The sequence below is a fragment of the Eutrigla gurnardus genome (genome assembly GCF_963514095.1).
Source record: "Eutrigla gurnardus genome assembly, chromosome: 5".
NCBI lineage: Eukaryota > Metazoa > Chordata > Actinopteri > Perciformes > Triglidae > Eutrigla > Eutrigla gurnardus.
Genome location: NC_139919.1, coordinates 789,399 through 813,817, shown reverse-complemented (window position 1 = coordinate 813,817; position 24,419 = coordinate 789,399). Strand labels below are relative to the sequence as shown.

Sequence of the window (24,419 nt, the reverse complement as noted above, 5' to 3'; positions counted from 1 at the left end):
CATACCCAGAGTATCTTTCAGAGATCAAGATTAAGTGACCCTAACAAAGGCAATCGGAGTTAAGCGGTCAAACGAAGCTGGTTATCAAATCATTAAGTCAACCCAGGGTTTCCCTTTCCAGCTATGAGCGCGTGCACATGAAAGAGGTGGCGTTTGCAGCATTTGACCAATCACAAACATGGATCAGTCTACGGCAGCGGAGCGGCATATTTCACGTACGAGGAGCAAACCATAATCTTACAGAAATACAAAGAAGTTAAACATATAATACAGGCAAAAGGCAACAATTTCATCTGCCAAGTGAAGGAAGGACAGCTGGCAAAAACTCGCCCACTGTGTGAATGCGTAAGTCGTATTAATAGTATTAGTAGGGTTAGGGTTAGGGGTATAATATGACTGCCCCATCATAAGGGCACTACTAGATCTGACTGATTGAATCAGCATGTTAATTACGCTAGTAGCTTAGTGGTAGAGTTACCGCCCCGTGTACCTAGGCTCCCTGCAGTGGTCAAGGATTCGAATCCACCCTGCGGCCCACTTTTAAATCATGTCGTCGCTTTCTCTCGTCCCTTTAACTCTCACTATGTCCTTCCGCAATAAAAGGCCAAACATTCAACTTTAAAATGATGAATGTGTATTCTTATAACGTGGTTTATGACAATATCAGCCTAATTCTTTCAGCTGCAATCCCGGCGGTGTAAAACGGACTTGGGAGCAAATAAAATAAATATAAAACATAATTCAAAGTGGTAAGTAGGCTGTACGCTGTCACAGATAAGACATGCCCTCTGATGAGAATCTGTATGTCTCATATAAAACATCGTCAGACACAGACAAAAGGGTTTTGCCGGTCTCTGAACACTTTAGTTCTCCTAAGAGATCTGAAAAAACTGCACCGTTTGTGTGGGGTGGATCAGGGAACATCTTATGTGGTGTGCACATTTAAACACGGGATCCAGGTTGCTGTTAAATCCTTTATTTCACGGATGATTTAGTCTAAACAGAGGATGTAAAAATATAAACATTACTGATCTTGCATCAGAAAAAGTCAAAATGGTAAATGAGATAACTTGAAACTTACTTAATTAATGCATCCTTTATCTCTTTTAACAACAGGTAAATGGTAAACTCAGGAATCACCAAGAGAGCTGATTGGTCAGTAGGCGGTGTTTTTCTCCACGTTGATCTCTTATTAGGAACATAACCTGCTCCGGAGCAGGTTAGCTCCACAGCGTAAGTTACCATGGCGATCTACCCCGGTAAGAAGTGAACCAGCGTCGTAGGACGGAAAACCCAGAGTTAATGCTGAAGTTACCCCGCTAAGCCCAAATCCTGCTTCCTAGTACTGGCCCCTGGTGTGTTGGGTTATGTTGGATTGTGTAACGCAGAATAAAAATGGTTAAAAACTGTCAACCTGTGTCTCTGGTCCTTCTCGAGAGCTGTACAAACCTCGGGTGGCAACGGTCCATGCCACATACATATTATAATCTATGACTAGTGGTGAATAGTTGATCTAAACGATGATTATGAGAAGTGTTTGTATATGTTGTTGCAGGGTTTCTCCTCCAGAGCAGGAGGGAAATAGACCTGCAAGCCATAAGAGGAAACATGAGTCAACAATAAAATATATGCAGATATTTATTATTTAGATTTATACAGAACATCAGATATAATCGTAAAACATTTAACACGAACTTATGTACATAAGTAAATATCAACGGCGTGCAACACGTACATGAACGCGTAACGTAACTTTCGCTGTGTTCCATTTTCATTCAGTAGATGGTGCCACCGAGACTAATGTAAGCACAACTGTCCTTAAATGAAGAAAGAAACAAAGAAAGAAACAAAGCAGCCGTTTGAGGCTATTGATTTTTCTGTTTAAAAAGGTGTCTGACTTGTTTATTATTTATGAAAATAGAAATCTTGAAATGAAAGCTACATTTTGAACAATTTTGGTCAATATTCTCCTGCTCCTCTGACATTGCTACACTGAATGATGTTTCCTTTTTCTAAGTCACTTTGGTGCTTTTCTCAGATCAGAATGAAAATTCTCATAACTATTAGTTACCTCCACAACATTTAGTCATTTGTGCACATCATAGTAGCAAATTATCCTTCCTCTGAACAAATTGCTTTTGGACATACATCAGTTGCTTTCATACAATCCTCTGCTGTTTTATAACATTATTATTTGCTTATGTCATGTAAGTCAAAATGAACTATACTTTTGGATGCTGAATAGTCATTCCCAATAAAACTTATAGGGCCCTAGTTTCGTAGACCAGGCGCAGTCAGCTTTCAGCGCAGCTGCGCCGCGCCGACGGGGTGTGTCCGCCTGGACTTTTCAAGTTTCGTGCACCGCGCAGGCTCGCGCAGGCACACCTCCCGTCTCGCCCACCGGCGCAAGTGGGAAAGAGGGAGGAGAAGAAGGCGTGAGTGGGAGACGAGGAGGAGACGAGGCGTGGACTGGGATTAATACAGCCGATTCAGATCTTCACCAATCAAAGGAGCTCCTCTCCTTTAATGCGTTAGGGGAGGTTCAGTGCAAGTTCCGTCACTTGACAACCCGATGACAGAAGCAGCGCCGCCGCTCCCACCACGCGCATCACGCGCTGTGCGCGCGTATCATAATAATAACAATGCCCATATTATAAAAAACAGGAGAGAGAGAGGGAGATGTTTTGGTCCGAGAGGCTGAGTTTCCGTTACGCGTGCCATCCGCCTTTGATCTGACGTCAGATGTGACGGGACAATCTATATAGATATAAATTCATGTGTTGATTCAATGAGTTGCATTAAATAGTGTTTGTTGTGATTGTTTATTGCATTTAAATGTGCCTGGAACTGTGGAAACCTGCCTGTGAGGTCTCAGTACGTGTGCGCACTGCGCGCCGGTCCGCCAAACTTCCGATCCGCCAGCTGTGATTCGCATTGAATCAATGGACTTTATTTACGCCTTGCGCCGAAAGTAGACCAGGTTGGAGCTGGCGAGCTTTCAGCGCAGTCTCGGCGAGGCTTTTTGCCACGAAACTGGTGGATCGCCTGCACCGAGATGGGTGTGGCGGCACAGCAGGGTGAGGCGTCACAGATTCAGCTTGGCGCAGCGGAAGTTTCGTGGCAAAAAGCCTCACCGAGACTGCGCCGAAAGCCCGCCAGCTCCAACCTGGGACCCGTTTCACAAAGCAGGTTCAACAAACTCTGAACCTAACCCTGAACTCTGAGTTGACCAACTCTGAGCCCAGCTAGCAGGGAATGTTCCCACAACATTGGCTAACATTCCCTACAGGTTCTGTTAAAGTTCTAAAGAAAACATTTTCATTTAATGTTCAAATAACATTATAATGATGTTTATTATTTTAAATAATGTTCCTGTATTGTTGAATGGTATCAAAGATAGAATGTTTTAGATGTAACATCCTAAGGATGTTTTGGGGATGTCTGTGAGGCAAAAATTATAGAATGTTGCTCTATAAAACATTACCACAATGTTCCATAACAACAAAGTAAAGACATTCTCAAAAAATAATTTTGAAAACGTTTTCAGGATGTTATTATGGCCTCTGATTGCAATATGTTATTTTAAAACATTCTGACAATGTTATGCAATAATGAAGAAGGAATATTGTTAAAGCAATATTTTAAAAATATTTTCAGGATGTTACTGATGCCTCATATCACAAATAGCATGTTTCTGTAATGTCATTTATAAACAAAGGAATAACGTTTTACCTATAGCATTCTGAGAATATTTTAGAGACAATGTTTAGGTAACAGATTACATAATGTTATTTATAAAATGTTTTCACAATGTTATGTAATATCACATTAAAACATTTTCGAAGTAATATCTGAAAAATGTTTTGAGGATGTTATTGATACTTCAGATTACGCAATGTTCTTTTCCAAAACATTTCTGTAATGTGATATATTGACAAATGTAGAATATTTGTCTAAAACATGCTTAGGATATTTTGAGGATGTTCTTGAGTTAATGATTATTGAATGTTCACCTACAGAACATTTCCACAAATAAACATAAAACATAAATTGCATCTTGACAGCATGGAACTGTAAAAAAAAAAATGTAATTTTACAGGAAATACTCTGTCGTTTTTCCTGTTTTCCAATTAAACAATGAAATACCAGTAGATTTACAGATATTTTTAGTAATTTCAGGTTTTATGTTTAAAATTACAGTTAATTAACCATAATGTAAGATTACATCAATATTATGTTTTTTAATGAAAATTAATTGTATTTGTACAGCTTTAGATCTAATTTTACATACAATTTTCTGTATTTTTTCACAGGTTTATTACCATTTACCATAAGACAATGTAATAACTGTAAATTAACAGATACTAGCAGTAATTTAAATATTTACGTTTAGAATTACATGTTATTACCAATAATATAATATTACATTATTACTATGTTTTTTAACGGTAATTTAACATGTTTCTTTCATATTCAAATGTAATTTTACATAAAATGTGATGTAATTTTACATAAAATGTGATGTAATTTTACGGATCTTTCCTGATAATGATAATGAAGAAATGTACGTAAAATTACAGAAATCTGTAGTGTTTTCCATAAAATTGTAGGTCATTAAGCATATGTGGTTACGGTGATTTTGTTTTTTAGAGGTAATGAGTAGTATTTGTACAAACATAAAACGTAATTTACTGTACATTACTGTATAAAGACAATTTAAAATATATTATTTTACAAAAAGTGCACTTTAAATAATGTAATTTTACAGTAAGTATTCTGTATTCTAACAGATGTTTTGCTTTTTTTTAAACAATAAAATGCATGTAGATTTACAGATATTGGGAGTAATTTAAATTTGGTATAAAATTGGTATTGTATAAGTACACATTCCACTGTAATTTCTATAAAATGTTTTTTTTTGTTTTTTTACAGGTTATCGCCATTTTCAATAAGATAGTAGCTGTAGATTAAAGGAGTCATCACCAGGAAATCGCAATTTCTCTTGTTAAAACATGCATATCTGTGTTTGACCTCAGTTGAAACTTGCCTGAAAGGCTGGAGTTTGAAAGTGGCGCCGTTTTTTCGCTTCTGCTCTTTTTCCGAACAGGAATAGCACACAAGGGTGTGCATTCCTAAAGCACGAGATTTTGATTCTGCGCCTACGGTGACGTCACCGTGGAGGCTACTTGCATAAGCCCACCCCTCTTTCACCACCCAACCCCCCCCCCCCGTCCGCTACCTGACGTCCTGCTGTAAACGTGTCTCTTCAACCGTCTCTGGCTCTTCACTCTCCGGTTCGGGTTCCGACTCTGGTTCGTACATAAATGCCTGAATTCCGTAAGGTCCGTCATTTAGTGTGTGCGCCATGACAGGGGGCTGTTTATGTTTTGGAGTCTGCATGCAGGCAAGCCCCCCCGGCTCTGTCCTTCCTGCGGCGAATCAACGCGCGCCTCATTACATATTATACAATGCACATCCGGACCAGTCAAAACCTCGCGCGTAATCTCGCGTGATAAAATCGCGGTACGAAAAAGGGTCAGAACAAGCTCAATGTTTGATTAAATTTTTTTTTTTTTTTCTAATAAGTTTTACGAATTGATCCAAAGCGATCCAAGGGGGGCTGGATACGTATAAAACCAGGTTATGACTCCTTTAACATATATTAGCAGTAATTTAAACATTTACCCTGAAAATTACAACTAACAACCATAATAAGATTACATTATTATTATGTTTTTAAAGGCAACTAACATGTCTTTTTCATATTCAAATGCTTTGATCATTCAAAAGTTTACATCATGTGTGATGTCATTTTACAGATCCTTCCTAATAATTGTAATGAAGAAATGTATATAAAATGACAGAAATCTGTAGTTTTTTCCACAAAATTGCAGTTGATTTAGCATGCGTCGTTGAAGTGATGTTATGCTTTTTAACTGTACATTACTGTAGAAAGACAATTTAAAATTTTATTTTACGGAACGTGCACTTTAAAAATTGCAGTTTTACAGAAAGTATTCTGTATTCTAACAGATGTTTTGCTTTTTTAAACAATAAAATGCCTGTATATTTACAGATATTGAGAGTAATTTAATTTTTTTTATTATTGTATTGTATTAGTACACATTCCACTGTAATTTTGTATAAAATATTTTTTTTTATTAAGGTTTTGACTTTAAAACAAACCATGAAATGCCTGTAGATTTGGAGATATTGGGAGTAATTTTTCCATTTTTTCCATTAAAATTCCAGGTAATTTACCATGATTTAAGATCATGTTAATATTATGTTTTCATAGCAATTTATTATATTTGTAAAGATTGGAATGTAATTTTACATTAAATCTGAGGTATTAATTTACAGATTGCTCTCCATGATAACAAAACATACAAAATTACAGAAATCACCTGTCATTCAAAATGTTTTCCTTAAAATTGCGGGTATTAGCATTAGCATTTGGAGAGCTACTATGTCCAAAAGGATATATCCGTCAGGTGCGGAAAAGAGGACAAAGAAGAAGGTCGAGGATGAAAAAAAAACAAGGACAAGGTAAGGCTAAGTAATGTTATGTTTACCAGATGAACGTTTAGCCGAAAAACATGTCGGTTTTTTAATGAGACACTTCGTTAAACGTCGTTAACAGGTGCATGTGTTAGCTGGCTAGCTGCTACATGTCCTAGCCTGCTGCAGTTAACATGTACTGGCTGATTTTAAGGTCTGTTTACGGTGAAAAGATAACAGCTGTTTGCCTGTGAGGGGATGAAGGATCAATCACCCATGTATTAATGGCTGATTAGATATCTTTGGTTCATGCAAAATACATTTATGGTTCAAGTTTCAGTCTAGGCAGTAATATAAAGGGTCAGTAATCACCTGGGCCCTCATTTATAAAACTGTGCGTAGGATCCTTACTAAAAGTGTACGTACGGAAAAAAGCCAAAGTTTGCGTGCGCCAAAAAAAAATGCGATTTATAAAACTGTGCGCACGCAAGCTGTATGCAATGTTTCCTTTATAAATCACAGGATCACCTACAAGTGTGCGTACCTGAGTCCCGCCCTGTACACGCCCACATTTTACTATGTTAATGAGCCGGCATGCAATCGTTTCCGTGTGGTGAATCAAAGCGACAGGTCAGGAAAAAGCAAAGAAACAACTTTTCAGAAACGGAGAAAGAGACACTTGTTGGGGAGGTGGAGGCCCGGACAATAATTTAATTTAGTGGCCACAGCAGCGGAATCACGAATAAAAAGACGCAGTGCGAGTGGCAACACATTGCTGCTGCAGTCAACGGCGTCAGTGGGACGGAGGAGCGGACGGTGATCTGAAGGTAAATGACATCTTTCCGCTCCTAACATGGATTTAATGTATTGCTAGAGTATTTGAGGAAGTTTGATTTTGATGTGACTTTGACGGGGATTGTGTCTGAAAAGGAGGGAGACACAGACGCGACTGAGACCAGAGGTATAAGGGTGAATAGATTTTAAACTTTTATTGTATATAAAACAAAACGTTAAATCGTTTCTGTCCTTCCAGAGTCTGCAGCGTTGGGCTCAGAGGAGGGTGACGGTGAGGAGGGTGATGTGAGGAGGGTGATGTGAGGAGGGTGAAGGTGACGGGCCCTCGGCACAGCGTCCGGGTCCGGCGCAAAGCAGCAGCGCACCCCGGACGAATGGCACATCAAGCGGTCGGGTGCTCATTGATGCCGTCCTGCAACTTCAGCGAGACACAATCACCGCCATCAACAACGTTGCAGATGAGCTACGGCAAACGCGCACTGTGATTAATAAAATAATACGTTTACAGTGAACATTGATTGTTGTCTTCCTTATCTTACAAACGCAGCATGACATCCTCACGGATTCTTGCGCCCTGTTGATACCCCTCCAGTCGGGCACGGGGCCGTGGCTCGGGCTCATCATGCTGGGGTCTCTACCACCTTTGCCGGGTGGTAGAGTCTGCCTCCTGAAGTTCGGTAAAGTTGCGCTCTCCACGCTCCACGACTGAGCGCGCACGAGCGTGGCACTCATTATAGCGCATTTCCTCTGCGCTCTGGTGGTTTAAAAACGAGGATAAAGTGTAACAATTATACGATGGCTTAATGGCTGTATGTATGTGTGTTGATGATATATGCACATAAATAAGGAGAATATTTAGTTATTCCCGCTGTGTTCTACAGTGATCTAATGGAGGATATTTATTGTATGTATTACATGCAATTGGGCCGTCTCCTCCTCCTGCGGTGACAGCGCTGATTCAATATTTCAAAATGATTTTGATTTAAGATACAAGTCAGATTTTAAAAGAAGGTGTTAATATGAAAAAAACTATCACTCATTAAAAGCGTCAAAAACATTGCTGGAGTTCATCATGATAACGCAGATCTAACGTATGATATGGAGTATAATTAAATGTGTGCGAGTCATCAAAAATATATAGTTCTTCTCAGGTTTACTGCTGATTCCCTTCCAGTCTCCAGAATGTGCGTACCGGTACGCATGCCTCAGAGTTTGCTTACGGGTACGCACACTTTCCCGTCAAGTTTGGTTTTTATAGATCACAACATTTGCGTGGAAAGTGGCGTACGCACGTTTCCAGCCCCGTTTTGTGCGTACGCAAGCTTGCCTCATTTATAAAGCTTGCGTATATATATATATATATATATATATATATATATATATATATATCACACCAGACCTCACATATAATAGGCCTACTCACAGCACAATGCACAGAACTTAAGATCAAGCCATGAGATCAATGCGACCAAAATAAAAAGTATCATTTCACCACAAGGTGGCCGCCGAGTGCGGACCTGAACACACGTCATTGAAATTTTAACCAATGAGAACCATTCCGCTGTAGCGGAGGACTGGACAAGCCAGTTGCAGCCACCGTGGACCGCGCTGCCAATTTCAAAAAATAACTTTTAGAATCATCATCATCATTCATCGTCTTGTACTTGGAAATGAACTAGTATGATGTATATTGTTTGATCTACTCTGCATGTAATGCATTTTCCATTTATAAATTATAATTGTCCCACACAGCAGCTGAAGATGACTCTACAGCAACACCTGGCTCAGGAGAAAATGTTTCTGGTAGGTAACCATAATGGTCAATCATAAATCTACGGTGGCCCTGAAGGGCAAACGACAACCGCAAATAGAAAAACACAACAACATTAACAAAATCACAACAACATTAACAAAAACACAATTACATTAACAAAAACACAATCACAAAAACAAAATCACAACAACATTAACAAAAACACAATCACATTAACAAAAACACAATCACAAAAACATAATCACAACAACATCAACAAAAACACAATCACATTAACAAAAACACAATCACAAAAACAAAATCACAACGACATTAACAAAAACACAATCACATTAACAAAAAACACAACGACATTAACAAAAACACAATCACATTAACCGGAAAAGGAAGGTACCTTCAACGACATGGACCAATGCTGATTGGACCAAAGAATGTCCGTCTTTTTAACAGGTGGGAAGGGCTGCTTTACGCCACACCAGGTAGTTTACGGCTCGAACGGCTTTCATTTAGCATCAGATGAAGAGTTGAGATGTATTGCCCTCACTGTGGCAGAAAGGTGCCTGAAAACCTTGTCGAAAGGCCTAACTTTTGTGGGTATTGTGGCAAGGGGCTTCAAGAAATGCTTGGCGATGAACTCACCGACACACCTACGCCTTCAGGTAAGTTAAACTAATGAAACGTTAATTGTGGCCAATGAAGTAGTGAATGGGCTCTTCAGACCCGGTGATCCGCAGGCAGGCTACATGGCTTGAAAACGATATATTCTGGCACGTCATTGGTGTATAGCCGGTAACATTGAATATCATGGAGTATACTGGCTTTACTTGGAGGAAGGGGGGACATTTATCTCTGTTTGATGACTTGAGACGTAGAAAGGCCAGGTTTGCTAGTTATCAAAAAAAAAAACGAGACAAAAGGGAGCCGAGCAACAGAGAGCTAGGGAGGGGCGTGAATAGCATTGCAGTTTCTTTTTAGCTGTGTTAAAATGGTATAATGTCATTACATTTCTACTGAAAAATATAGTGTCCTGCTACTCTGACAGACGAACGCACTATGCTGCGCTCCAGTAATTCTCCAGTTACGTCTACTCCGTTACTGTGTCTACTCGGTCTTTACCCTGCCGTCTAACGTTATTAAGACTGGAGAATGTGCGAAGCCTGGGTGAACTTAAGTTTTGTAACCTGGTAAACACAAGCCAGGAGTTTGTGTCTGAAAACAGCCCATGTCTCCCACCAGGCCTTAACATATTATAGGACAAACCCTGTGTAGTCTAACCAATCATTTTATTTACAACGCCACTGTTGTATTTATACGCCTGTAATGCATGCTTTACCATTCATAAAAACGCATTTTTCGCTTATTTCCCTGTAGTGTCACAGAATCCTCCATCTATTCCAACCCCATTGGTAAAAACCTTCCTGGAATACCGGAAGAAAAAGGCAGAGGAAAGGCAACATTTTTCCTGCGTTAAAATGGGGACAAAGAAAAAGGAAAAAAGGAAAGTTCAGGTAACAGTAAACATTGTTCTCAAAAGCTTAACCCTCTAAACATGAGCCTCATAGTAGGGTCAATATAATGACAACCAATATATTTGTATAAATATATAAATGTTAAATATATATATACACACACACACTGATAGGCCTCTGTGTTGTAGTCTGTTAACTCTCAAAACAGCATTGAATTTCTTGTTTTACCCTTTTTTTCACCTGATTTGTGATCATGAATATAAAATGTTGTGTAGGTTACATTGGAAATTAAATTATCTGCCCAAGATCGATTATTATATTACATTTTTTGTTTTTCAAATGTACCGGCAAATCTGCGGTTTACTAGAATTTGTAAAGATCAATTTTTCATCTAAATGTAACATTTGTCAGCCTTGCAGCAAAACAATCACTTTTGAATCAAGCATTGTTCTTTAATCCAGATGTAGAATCACCGTATTTTTTCTATTTCAGATAAATCTTGGCTTGATGACCGCTCAGAAATGTGGTTTACAGCGACAGCGTGGGAAAACAATGTCCGTGACAACAGACCCTGACAGCACTGCTCAAAGTCTTCTTAGTCAGGCTGTGAAAAAAATGAGGGACTTCAATAAAGATTTGGATGAGGGACCCTTCATCCTTCTTTATCCGGATGGATCCGAAGTTGTAAATACCCCTGGGACACAAAGACCTTTTATTCTAAAAGAATACAAGGCAGAACTAGGCAAACCATATCAACGAATCAACCTTTTCATCTGCTCTAGGAAGGACTTTGAAGAAGGTTAGTTTTCCATCAGTAGCTAATGTGCCTAGCTGCTTTACCTGTCTAAGAGAGACTGTAGCTAATTAATGAAGTAAAAAAACAAAGTATCCAAGAAACTGCTGAGTGCAAATCTATTTTACTTTTTGTGCAGGTATATGTTGCTGTTGCTCAAACAGAGATCTGACCTTGAGCCAAAAATGTAGCTGCTTCTGACACAGTGTGTCAAGGTGGATTTCCATTCAGCACTTTCTCCTACATTAAGCTACTTTTTAAATCTTTATCATTAAATGAAAGTGGATTGGTGGTGGCCTTGTGGTTAGGGATCTGGGTTTCCAAATGGAACACTGAAAAGTTATGAGTTTGATCCAAGGGGTAGCCACCATTCTGCCTCTGAGCAAGGCAGTTAACCACAAGTTGCTCCAGAGCGACTGCCCCTTTAGTTGGTTCCCTGTAGATAACGGTGTCTGTTAAATTATGTATTATGGTGAATAATGACTACAGTTAAGACTTCAAAGCCAGCTTGAATTATTTTGTGTTTTACAGTTGGAGAAGTTTCAGACATTTCTGACTCCGACTCTGAGATTTTCATAAAAAGGGCCACAGACGTTGATCTAGCGGACACACTGGTGAGTGCAACATATTTTTGACAGATATTCAGAAGTGGTCAGGGTTGCCAATGATTGATGCTGATATTTAGAGAGCTGGGCAGCGGATAACTTATATGTAGGAAGTTACACCATTGGTCAGCCTACTGCTGCTTCTTCCTGTATACATATCAAACTAAAAGACCCATGTTTCAATCATATACTAGGTTTTGACCTGGTCTTGTTGTTTTTTGCCTTTATGAGTGGAGGCATCTGCAGCGTAGTGGTGGATTTGTCCTAAATAATAATGCCCTTTGTTCAAATAAAAAACATTATCACAATCTATTCAAATGGTCACTGAGGCACTACAAGAGTGAATCTTATGTAGGTATGTGACAAAACAATTTTCCAGTCATGGTGGTACAGGTTTGCAGGTTTATTTTCCCTTTGGTGCCAAACAATTGATGATGGCATCTGTGTCTCTCTTGCCCTGTCACTCTGGTAAAAAAAACATAAACCTTTCCCAGTGCCTGTCTGCCACCACCTGCCTCGTTATATACTGTATTATACTATTTTTCGTATTTTCATATGTAATATGTTGTTTTTACTACAGCCATTTGAACCTCAACATGAAAGCAGCCCTGTACCAAAAGTGCCAGAAATTGGGTAATTGCATTTTTGACCCTCTGTTGTGCTACTTTTCACATCAAAGTGGATCCACCTGCACATCTAGCCCTCTCGCAAACAAGCTAATCACTTTTCTGAAATCATGTCATTGTGATATCAATGTAATTCATTGCAAACGTTCATGGATTCACTTTGTAATTTGTTTGTTTTCAAGCAGCTCTTCAGGGGCATTAGCTCAAGTTGTAATGGAAGAGGTATGTTTTATATTTTATTGTTCATAATCAATGTAAAACCTTTTTATAATTACATTGTTTAGCACTATTAATACATTAGACTCATACTATAGACATTGCTAGATTAAATCAAATCAAATGTCAGACTATTACATTTAGATATTACTGTAATGTAATATACAGTCACAGCACAGCTTTCACACTGTATGTCATATTTTTTTCATTTTTATGTTGACCTTTTTTTTATGTTAATCTCAAATCAGGTGTTTATTTCGGACACTGATGACCCAATGGAGTGCAACTCTGGGGGACGAAAGAAGACTACTCCAAGGTAGTGAGTAGAGCTGTTGGGTATAATGTGACATTATTACACTAGGCAGATACCTTAAATTAATGATCAATGGTTAGTGTTGCAGATGCAGCCCTTGCCACCGCGACTGCTGTGAAGACGATGGAAAACACATTGTACAGGTAGTGTTTCTTTTACGGTTTCAACACACTTTCAAAGAATCACTGTCATGTCTTGTTTCACCATTTGTTTATTTCATGGGGTGGTAATGGTTTCAAATGGATCACCGGAAGGTTGTCAGATTGATCCTATGGACTGCTGCAATTGTGTCCCTAAGTAAGGCACTTAACTGGTGCTCCACAGGGAGTGCCCCCTGTAGTTGGTTCACTACTAGTCGCTCTGAACAATAGTATCTGCTGAATCATAATTAATCACGTTTGTTATTTTCAGCAAGTACACCCAGCTGTATGCTCCTATTGTAATTGAGGATGACGAGGACGACAGTCAAGATTGTGATGTTATACCCATAAGCACTGACCCAGCAAAAACAGCCAAGTAAGTATTAATGGCTGCAATCATGTGAATTTTGGTGTCTTATTAGAGGTAATCACTGGACCATTTTTTATTACCATTATGAAGTCAAAAACAGAACATTTTTAAAAGGACCACATCAGTGCTTTTGGACATGGCAGCCTATTTGCTATAATCCAATTTTTTTGAAAAACATACACCAGTAAAAAAGAAGACAAATGGACATCTTAGTGAAGTAAGATACTTCTTCTGTAAAGGAGTTCAGCATGAAGTTTAGACTAATTTTTGACAAGGTCATTTGTCTTTTTTGTGGAAAAACCAGGTCAGATGCAAAAGATTCTCTGAAGTACTATATAATGTTAACATAATGGATTGCTTTTTTCCCACGCTTTTCCATTCATTGTAAAAATGAATTTGATAAAACATATGAAAACATGAACAAGTATTTTATATACTTCTCTATTCTTTTCTGTATCTATTGTCATAGGGACACAGGTATATCTGCAGCTGAGATCATTGTGGAATTAGCAGATGCCATTGACCACCAAACTGTCAGCAGATTCAATATCACACGCTCAAATGTTTGGGATGGAGCATTCAGAGGGTTCAGACGCTCAAGCTTCTCTGAAAAATCGGATTTGCTTGTGAAGTTCAGTGACGATGCAGGCTCCTTTGAGGAAGGAATAGACAATGGAGGTCCTAAACGAGAGTTTCTTACACTTCTAATGAGCCAGTTGCAGTTTCGACCCATTTTTGAAGGACCCCCAGAGAGCCGGTACTTGGTGTATAATGCCACAGGTTTGTTGTCAGCCCTGGACCTTGAATAGTTTGATGTTAGTCTGTAGACAATACAGAATTCAAATTTTCAAGTGCTTTACATTCTTATTCTTCAAGATACTGAATTTATATTTGTTATGTGATGTACTGTAGCTATGTGACTCAATGAAGTTTGTTTTCTACCCTGTGTACCCCCCCCCCCCCCCCCCCCCCCCAGCAATCGGAGAGGATGAGTATTTCTTGGCAGGGAAGATGATAGCTGTGTGCATAGTTCATGGAGGACCAGGCCCACATTTTCTCTCTAGGGACCTGGTGAACCATATTGTTGGACAACCTGGTTTCTGTGCAAATGTGAAGGATGTGACAGATGATGAGATAGGGAGAGCTCTTAATTAGGTATGACAAAGATACTACACCGGTCTTTGTCATAAATGTATTGTTTATTGTAATCCTCATAGGTACAGTACTTCTCATTGAGTTTACAGTAGAGGCCCTTATGTAAATGTAAATGTAAATTCCCTGTGCAGAATCACTTTAATACTCAAAGATTAACTATGCATTACTAAAAGCATTAAAACCACATTCCTCTTTATGTAACTAAATTTTAAAGGTTTTTGTTTACTTTGTCCTGGCCTTAAACTATCAATATTCTATCTCTATATATTTCAGATTGAGCTGGCAGGTTCTTTGGAGTCTCTGCAAGACATATTACTGAAGCACAGCTCCTTGCTTCAAACTGCAGGATGCTTCAGGCATGTCAGCTCCGTGGAAGACAGACACTCAGTTGTGGCAGAATACCTTAAATGGTACATCATTGACAGAAATTACAGTGTAATTGACAGGTAAGGCTAGATGTTTTCAGACTGAATTTGTTGAATAGGGCTAAGTAAATCAGCAGCTTGTTTCAGGGCTAATACAAACACTGTATATGTCCTGAAATAATATGCCTACAGTAGTTACCTTGTAACAAAAAATGTACAATGGATTTTACTGCCTCTAACAAATCACTAATCTGTATCTTCTAATAGATTCAAACAAGGACTAGCCAGCCTACACTTTCTTGATGCCCTTTGCCAACATCCCAGTGTCCTGGCTCCAGTGCTGTGTCACATGGACAAGAGGCTGACTGGTACAGAACTAGAACAACTCTTCATACCACAGCTCGGTCTCGCAGGGAGCAACAGGAGGACAACAGAAAACTTGGCACTCAGTTTCTGGGGAGACTATATTATGGACTGTGAAGGTTTGTGAAGTAAAATACTGCTCTGATAAAATGATAAAATCAGATTTGACATGAATGCAAATGTGTCTAATAACTGCTTCTTTTACAGAACAAGGACCTGTGTCAGTGGAGGAGGTGTTGATGTTTTCCACAGGCCTGAAGTCAATCCCACCTGCAGGAATGACACCCCGTCCATGCATCACATTTACACAGGAGTCCATGTATCCCTTAGCAAATACATGCGCAAACACACTCACACTTCCACTCTTGCAAACATACAATCTTTTCAAAGCAAATATGGACTTTGGTATTCAAAACTCACCAGGTTTTGGATGTCTCTGAAAAGTGTGGAAGACAGAAGAAGTTACCAAGTAGAACAGACAAGTTAGTTCTATGTTCTGCCTGGCTAGGTATTTTGTGTTATCTTCCTTTCCAAAGTGTTGAGGTCCAAGTAAAAACAGTTTACTTTACCTAATTTTCTGGTCAACACTCCGTTTCAAATGAGTGGGGAAAAGGCAAGGAATTGCACTGATTGCATTGATCATGCTGTTAGATATGGTGCATAACAGTTGCAATAAACAAGTTGTTTAACAACAGATTGTCTTCTGGGTTGTGGTGAATTGCATTTAACTACAAGTCAGTGTACACTTTTTAGGGCTGCTCTGGGCTGTGTCCTTACACCGAAGGTTCTGTCCAGTGCCCAGTGGGCTGCAGTGGTTTGTTTTTGTATATCAGTCCATATTTATAGCCCAGCTATTTCCTTCAGAGTAAGGTATAGTTCTGAGGCTGACTCCCAATCATGTGGCTGCTGTAATCCATTTTGTTCCACAGCCTGGTGTAGATAATCCTGAATGTCAGGATCACTACATAGATGAATAGTTTGCTCCGACTCAGGAAACATGTGAAGTTCCCTGTCTTCAACAGCCAATCCGCAGTCCCTTGATCCAAACCTGCAAAGTGAGAAAGCCATGTAATTCAAAATTAAAGGAATACATGTCCCTTAAATTTGGGAAATGCAGTTTCAAATTATTCTTTGATTTTGTTCCTTCATAGACAAAAATGCGAAGGTAAACAAAGGCAGGGACAACTATCCCATAAATTAAAGGTTATAATTTGCCTACATCTGTAATGATCCAAATGTATTTCCCATGACTGTGGTGCTATTATACAACACTTTGCATTTTTAACGGAATGTATATGGTCAGTTCATTCTGAGACAAAATGGATTACCTGTGAGGCAATAGATAGAGTTCGTTTGGAATACCCCCTGGACATGATGCAAGTCTGGAGGGTCGAATCCTGTGCTTGTTCCAGAGGTCAGTGCATTCATCCAGGTCTTTCTGCAGAACATCCCTGAAGCAGAATCTTAGTAAGTCCTGGTGTTCATGGCTGCCATTAAACTGGCCAAAGTCTCTAAGGTCTCCAAATAGGTCCATCCAAAATTGAGCCCTGGAAAACATTAAATACAAAGTTGCTTGTTACACACATGAGCAGCAGAACATCATGATATAATAACTTTAAACAAGTATGCAGGAAAGCATTGCCACTGCTGCCATCATTAGTAAAAAAAAAAAAAAGACTGTGAATGCTTAGGCCTAGAAGAGCAATGGACTTTATGCAAAAGTGACGTTTTCATTTTAAGACTTTTTATTGATAGAATTATGCAATATTCTATGAGAAAAGATTGTAGTATTAAGAAGTAGACCACATTTTATAACAGTATAGATGCATTAGGCTATTCATCAATGTATAGCCGAATATAAGGTTTAGATAATTATAAGGTCAAGACATTTACAAACCTTCCTTTCCTGAAAAAGGACCACCACGACTCGATACGCTGATTCCCTGTGGATGAGCCATAACTGTGACTTGACGAGCCTGCGTAGTAGTCGGTATGCTGGTGGCGGAGGGTGCATTGTATGGCAGCCATTGTCCCATTTTCTGTTCCGAAGTCAGTTCTTAGTCTCATCGGGATCACACCAACACTCTTCGCACATTGAATATAATTGTAGGCGATGACCGATGGGTTGTTGTTGGTAGGCCCACAAACAAGCCACATGATTCTCCTTGAAAAGCCATCAATACACCCTGAGAGAGCCAAGCCAAAGGGTTTCATCTTGTCGTAGCCGTCTACATGCCACATGTAGTTTGGTCCCATCGAGTGATATGTACGCCTGATAAACCTCCGGCGTGTCCTCAGATCCGTCCCTTGTGGATTAAGTTGTTTCAACAATCTCATCACTACACCACGTTTAACTCGTAGCTTGTATTTTTGTTTTAGTACTTGCCACATTGTCCGATAGCCAAACAGTTGCCCCGGCCCACGCAGCTCTGTCAGTATGGCTCGTCTCACCTGAACGAGTGGTGAATGATTACTTCTCCTATACAGTCCTGCTTCTCTTAAACGTGTCTTCAAAGTGCGGACACTCATTGTTATACTGTGAAAGGTTGACAGCATGTCAACTATCACGTCATATGTATGTCCCGCATCAAAATAATCCTTGATAAGTTCTTCAGCGGTACCCATGTTTACATGCAAGCCGTAAACTACCTGGTGTGGCGTAAAGCAGCCCTTCCCACCTGTTAAAAAGACGGACATTCTTTGGTCCAATCAGCATTGGTCCATGTCGTTGAAGGTACCTTCCTTTTCCGGTAGAAGTTAATGTGATTGTGTTTTTGTTAATGTCGTTGTGTTTTTTGTAATGTGATTGTGTTTTTGTTAATGTCGTTGTGATTTTGTTTTTGTGATTGTGTTTTTGTTAATGTGATTGTGTTTTTGTTAATGTTGTTGTGATTTTGTTTTTGTGATTGTGTTTTTGTTAATGTGATTGTGTTTTTGTTAATGTTGTTGTGATTTTGTTTTTGTGATCGTGTTTTTGTTAATGTGATTGTGCTTTTGTTAATGTTGTTGTGATTTTGTTAATGTTGTTGGGATTTTGTTAATGTGATTGTGTTTTTGTTAATGTAATTGTGTTTTTGTTAATGTTGTTGTGATTTTGTTAATGTTGTTGTGTTTTTCTATTTGCGGTTGTCGTTTGCCCTTCAGGGCCACCGTATAAATCTCTTAATTTACAACAACTTGACCTTATGTATGAATTAGTTATGATAAAAAATGCTTTAAACCAGGTGTGTCAAACTGATCCAATAAAGGGCCGCTGTGGCTGCAGGTTTTCATTCCAACCAAGCAAGAACACACCTGACTCGACTTATTCACCTACCTGATTTGCCTTCACACCTTGATTGGTTGGATCAGGTGTGTTCTTGCTTGGTTGGAATGAAAACCTGCAGCCACAGTGGCCCTTTACTGGATCAGTTTGACACACCTGCTTTAAACTAACAGACTTCAAAATTAAGAAAACGACTAATAACAGCAAATGTTAATGTTCTTATTTCATATCAGGCCCATCATCATTCGACCCTCATGTTGCCACATCCTCATCCCCTGTGGCTGGTTCCAGTCATACAGTTGGTAAGTTTCTTGTTTGTTGCCACAATATGTTTATCTCTGTTGGAAAATTAAATTGTGTGTACACAAGTGGCTAAAGAAATTCTACTAATCTTCTCCACAGCTCCAGTGGTTACTACTGATGATGCTGCTGACCAACAAACATCCTCTTCCTCTATTTCTTCCAACCCCGGGAACTCTGCTCCTCTACCTCCGAGCGATCCAGCACTGTGGCCAGCTAATCTGTCTGACCAATTAAGGACTGATTTGGTTTTGCTGGTTTTATGAATATTTGATAGTACATACACTGTGAGGCAGGGCCCCCAATTTTATCCTGCTTAGGGCCCCCAGATGTACAGGGCCGGCCCTGATGTTAACGAAAGGCTACAGAAGCGGCATAGAAAGACAATCACCATTTTGCGTTACACCAACAACTGTAGATAATAAAACACACTTGAAACTTGGAGCTTTTAGCTCTGGTGTGAACAAGTCTCTATATACACGTTTTGTAGTAACAATATATTATTTCACAAACCGCTTAACATGGTAGCATGGTAGAACCTGTGCAGCTTTGGAATGAAAACCGAGTCAGACCACTCAGAAAATCTGACGAGAAACACGTAGTTATTTATTAGTCAGTGCATGCGTCGAATATCATTTGCATGGAGATACCCCTGAGCAGCAGCGCTGTTTTTTGTTAGTTTGGATGGATGCTAATGACCAGCACAAAGCTAGTGTGCGCGGTAGAAACACTTTCAATATCTTCTCACAGTCACCAAACATACATTTCCACATGAAATTAAGCTAGAAATACCCCCCGTGTTTGCCACGCGTGTACCTGAGAAAGGACCAGGGTCGACACGTCCATCCGGTTTTTGCTGCAGCAGCTAGGTTCATGCAGAGGTCGCCTTGCCTTTCAAAATAGTAGCCTACAGCTGTAACTTCGTCTGCAAGTGTCACCAGATCAAAATTTAATTTAAAAACAAACATAGATATACCATATGCCCAATCCAAAGTCTGGATCGGGACTCGCATGTGGGAAGAAAAAACCCAGAGAGCCTGTTAACGCAGTCTAAATGCACGTATTTATCTAATTTATAAAGTATTTAAAATGTGAATATGTTTTTACTGATGAGAGGAAATAAAAATGACATAATGTGTCAACTGCCTAAATACTTTTGTTTGGTCTCATTTATAAAGTATTTAATGTCCATCCATTTTCTACAGCTTATCCTGTATTTAGGGTCATTGGGGGGCTGGAGCCGATCCAAGCTGTCATTGGGCAAAGGCAGGGTACACCCTGGACAGGACGCCAGTCTATCACAGGGCTGACATGTAGAGACAGATAACCATTTACGCTCACATTCACACCTACGGGCAATTTAGAGTAATCAATGAACCTATCCCCATCCTGCATGTCTTTGGACTGTGGGAGGAAGCCGGAGAACCCGGAGAGAACCCACGCTCACACGGGGAGAACATGCAAACTCCACACAGAAGGAACCCTGGCCGACCTGGGAATCGAACCCGGGACCTTCTTGCTGTGAGGCGACAGTGCTACCCACTACACCACCATGCAGCCACCAAGTATTTAATGTGTTTGATTTTAATAACACCTGCATTAAAACTAAGTTGTGATTCATCAGGTTACACCCCACCGTTCTGAAAATAGACCATATCCTCTTCTGTAGTTGGGCCCAGCTCATTTTAAGTCTATCAGGTTTCATTTGATGTTACAACTTTACTTTCAGGATATATGTAATTTGTGGAGGGGCGACTAGTTGTTTCTTCTTTCATAATTGATTCTCTTAAAAGGTATAATAATTCAATACAAATTGTGAAAAGTAGGCTACCACAATCTTGATAAGAACCATGTGTAGGCCTAATCATTTAACAACCACCAATTAACAGCTAGCAACATCTACACCTTCTACAATGTGAAACAACACTGCAGCAGTATCCATCATTTTCTTTAGGAGATGCACATTTCTACTTTTTAAAAACAATTTAATTAAAGGAATGTGAGTAGGCTACAGTACAGATTATGTTTACATACACCTCCAACAATATTATGTTAATACAAATGCATATCCAGAGATGGAAAGAGTACTCGACCCCAGTACTTGAGTAAGAGTACAAATACTACTGGTCAAAATTTACTCCGTTACAAGTAAAAGTAGCTCAGTCGACATGGTACTCGAGTAAGAGTAAAAAAGTACTTGCTTTTAAAGGTACTTAAGTATCCAAAAGTACATGCTTTTAAATGTACTTTACTTAAGAGTAAGAGTAAATTTCAAATCAAATGAATGGTTCTAGGCTTAACATAGTTAATAAATATTTGTGTAAAAAAGTATTTGGGGGTTCATGTCTTCCTGCACCACCAGTAAATACCAACCACTGCTATGCGCAATACAGTTACACAAGATAAGTAAAATATAATACAGTACATATACCTTTAACTAGTATGACTAGATTAACATAATGTAACTTGCGGTGTAATATTGCCAAGGAAACTGCACGGTCATAGCTATGTTCGATGCTGCATCGAACATAGCCCATCTACAAGCTCACAAACGCAGAACTTCTGACTTCTGCTATGAGCCTGCCTGTTTATCAGGCATGCAAGGATGTTGTAAGACAAAGTATACATCCAGTTTATTCAGCCCAAAAGCAGCGTTCCCCCAGGATTATTATTATTATTATAATATATATATATATATAACCCTTACCCTAACCCTAACCCTTAACTTAATACAATACAAGACGAGGGAAGATTCAAATTTCAAAGTTGGCGCCTATTTCCAGTTTGCTTCGTCCCGCCCATAACGGCCAACCAGCCAAGTTTGAAGAACGACAACAAGATAGGATTAGCGCGAGTGTCATCCAATCAGGTTCGTAGTGGGCATGTCACGAGTCATGCAAGTGAAAGACGTTATGGGCTTTTGGCGCATCATCTTCAAGGAGCCAAGGAGGACGTATGAGACAGTCAGCCACAACGGACATTGTCAACCAAACGCTGTTTGAGGTAAGTCTCCCAGATAACGCATGTGAATGATATTTTAACTCCTTTTCATACCTCGAGTGGAAAGCCTTGAAGCTAACGTTAGCATCCCTCTGATAAATTGCTACCACCACGTAAGCTATTGTTAGCAGATAGCTATCGTTTTGTATGGTTTTGTGACTAAGTGACTGATGGCAGCCAGGTCATTTTATTTTACAGCTAAAATATTAATTGTTAACGCGCGCTTTCGGTCAAAGGCTTTTCTAACATGGCCAGAGGTTAGTCGTAATTGGGTTGTAATGTCCCACTCGTCCTGCATGAGTCCCGCAGAGACTTGAGATCTTACGTTTTTTTCTAGCATTATAGCATGCTACGTTAGCCTGCTCATTGCCGTCTTCCCTCGCTAGAGTCTGCTCTTTTTTTCACCAGGAGAGTTTATTTCTGTCTATCGCCACAGGTGTGGAGATGTTTGTTCGTTTGTGTTTAAATAATGTTTTGAGTGTTAATTATGGAGTTATAATTGCTGCAAAACGATCTGTGTGCGTATTCAGATCTGTCTGTGCGTGTTCAGATGTGTGCGTGTGTGCGCGCGCGCTCGCGCGTGTGTTCAGATGTGTGTGTAAAAAAATAAAATAATCTGTATGTCTGTATTCAGATTTGCAAGTGAATGGTACATAGTAAATGTCTGATATCAGTTACAACTCAGGCAGGAGCTCTCGATTGGCTGTCTTTTTACACGTGACTACACCGAGTCAGCGCGTATTAGTTAGAGTCCTTAAGAGAGAGAGTGGCGACAACGGAAGTTCAAAACGCCGGCCGATCACGTGGTCCATGTAGCCTCCAAAAGTTCCCGGAAGTGCTTGGCGGGCAATTGAAAAACACTAGGAAAACCACGACGATCGGTAAATAATGGTCAATAAATGCTTTGCGTTGCAACATGTATATTCTTGTGTTAATTGATTTGAACTCCGTTAAGTTTATCAACTTAACTTTACTGTACAGTCGTTGAAAAGTCGTAATATTTTCTCTTTTTCTTAACTTTCAGATTTGAGTGAGGAGAAAAGTGACTAACAAAGATTTGCCCATTGACTGCACATTAGGTCTGGACTCGTAACAACATTATGATAACTGTATTCTAATATGAAATCCATGACAAATAAATTACACTTTGATTTGAATTCACTATAAATCACTATTTCTATCACTATGTGTTAACTATTCTTCCTCATCTCAAACTTACTCTACTCAGTGATGCACAATAAATCAGTAGCACAATAAATCACAGTCTTGTTTTTCCCAAAAGCACTTAATACCACAATAAATTCCTTAAAACAGTATGTAAAGAAGTGAAACAGATCAGCATGTTAAGCTGTTTGTGTCCTTTTCACTATGTAGTCCTTGACAGTCTTCACGATGGTGTGCTGTGCTGCGTGGGGATGCTCCAATCGCTCTGAGAGGGGTGTCCGCATGTATGGCTTCCCCAAAGACAGGGACAGGCGAAAAGCATGGGTGGTTAAAGTTGGAAGGAGCCATTTAACCACCTACAAAGACACTACTAACAAAAAAATATGCGAGGTAATCATATTCAAACAATGCATTTGCACTTTCGCACACTTTCAAATACCACACCACTGGGAAGTTTAAAGGCGGGTCCACACCGCACCGACTGCCCGACTCGCGTCGGTAAATGAAGTCGGGCTACTTAATATGGCCGACTCGAATGGCGGATTACACATTTGAATCGGCTAAAATGAACGCCGACGTGGGCCGATTCGAGCGACCACACCAAGGACACTCATGTCACGGATGCCGACTCTCTCAAAGACGCCGATTTTCGGTCCGGTGTGGACCCGCCTTAAGATGTTTTTAATTAAAAACAGAACAGAGAACAGGAAAAACAATGCAAAAACCAAGGGAAGTTACGTTGTAAATATAACGGGGAAGAAAAAGAAAATGACAGGAAAAAACACTTGAAGGCCATCTTGGAAACAAGACCCAAACCAAGAAGGTGAACATCGGGCAACCCAAGAACAGCTGAAGGTGCTTCAGGACAGTGCTGGACAAGGGTAGAGCTGAGCACAGAGACAACAAAAAATATTTTAGCTCCTAAAAGAAGTCCCACTTCAAATTCTCTCTTTTTCTGTGTCTGCACTCTGCCTTCCTCCTGCAACCTGGGAGGGTGCAGTCTAGTGCAGGAAATGCAAGGCAGAGGGACCTCATACAACAACCCAATCACTTTCAGTTATAGAGATTCACATTTTCTAATCATCAACAGCTTTTCCTGCTCATGGTTAATTAAGTATAATCAGCCACTGATGTGTTACACATTTTGTCAAGTTGCCTCAGGAACTGGATGTGTTTTATGTGTGCAAAGATTTGAAACATATCTA

At 39.6% G+C, this 24,419-nt stretch overlaps 1 long non-coding RNA gene across 1 annotated transcript; it reads left to right on the top strand.

Moving 5' to 3' along the window:
- Positions 1 to 9,043: 9,043 nt before the first annotated feature.
- On the top strand, positions 9,044 to 19,289 carry LOC311013594. Its single transcript, XR_014597165.1, has 3 exons — positions 9,044 to 9,099; positions 18,984 to 19,048; positions 19,153 to 19,289. It is a non-coding gene; the product is annotated as an uncharacterized lncRNA (long non-coding RNA).
- The last annotated feature ends 5,130 nt before the right edge of the window (positions 19,290 to 24,419 follow it).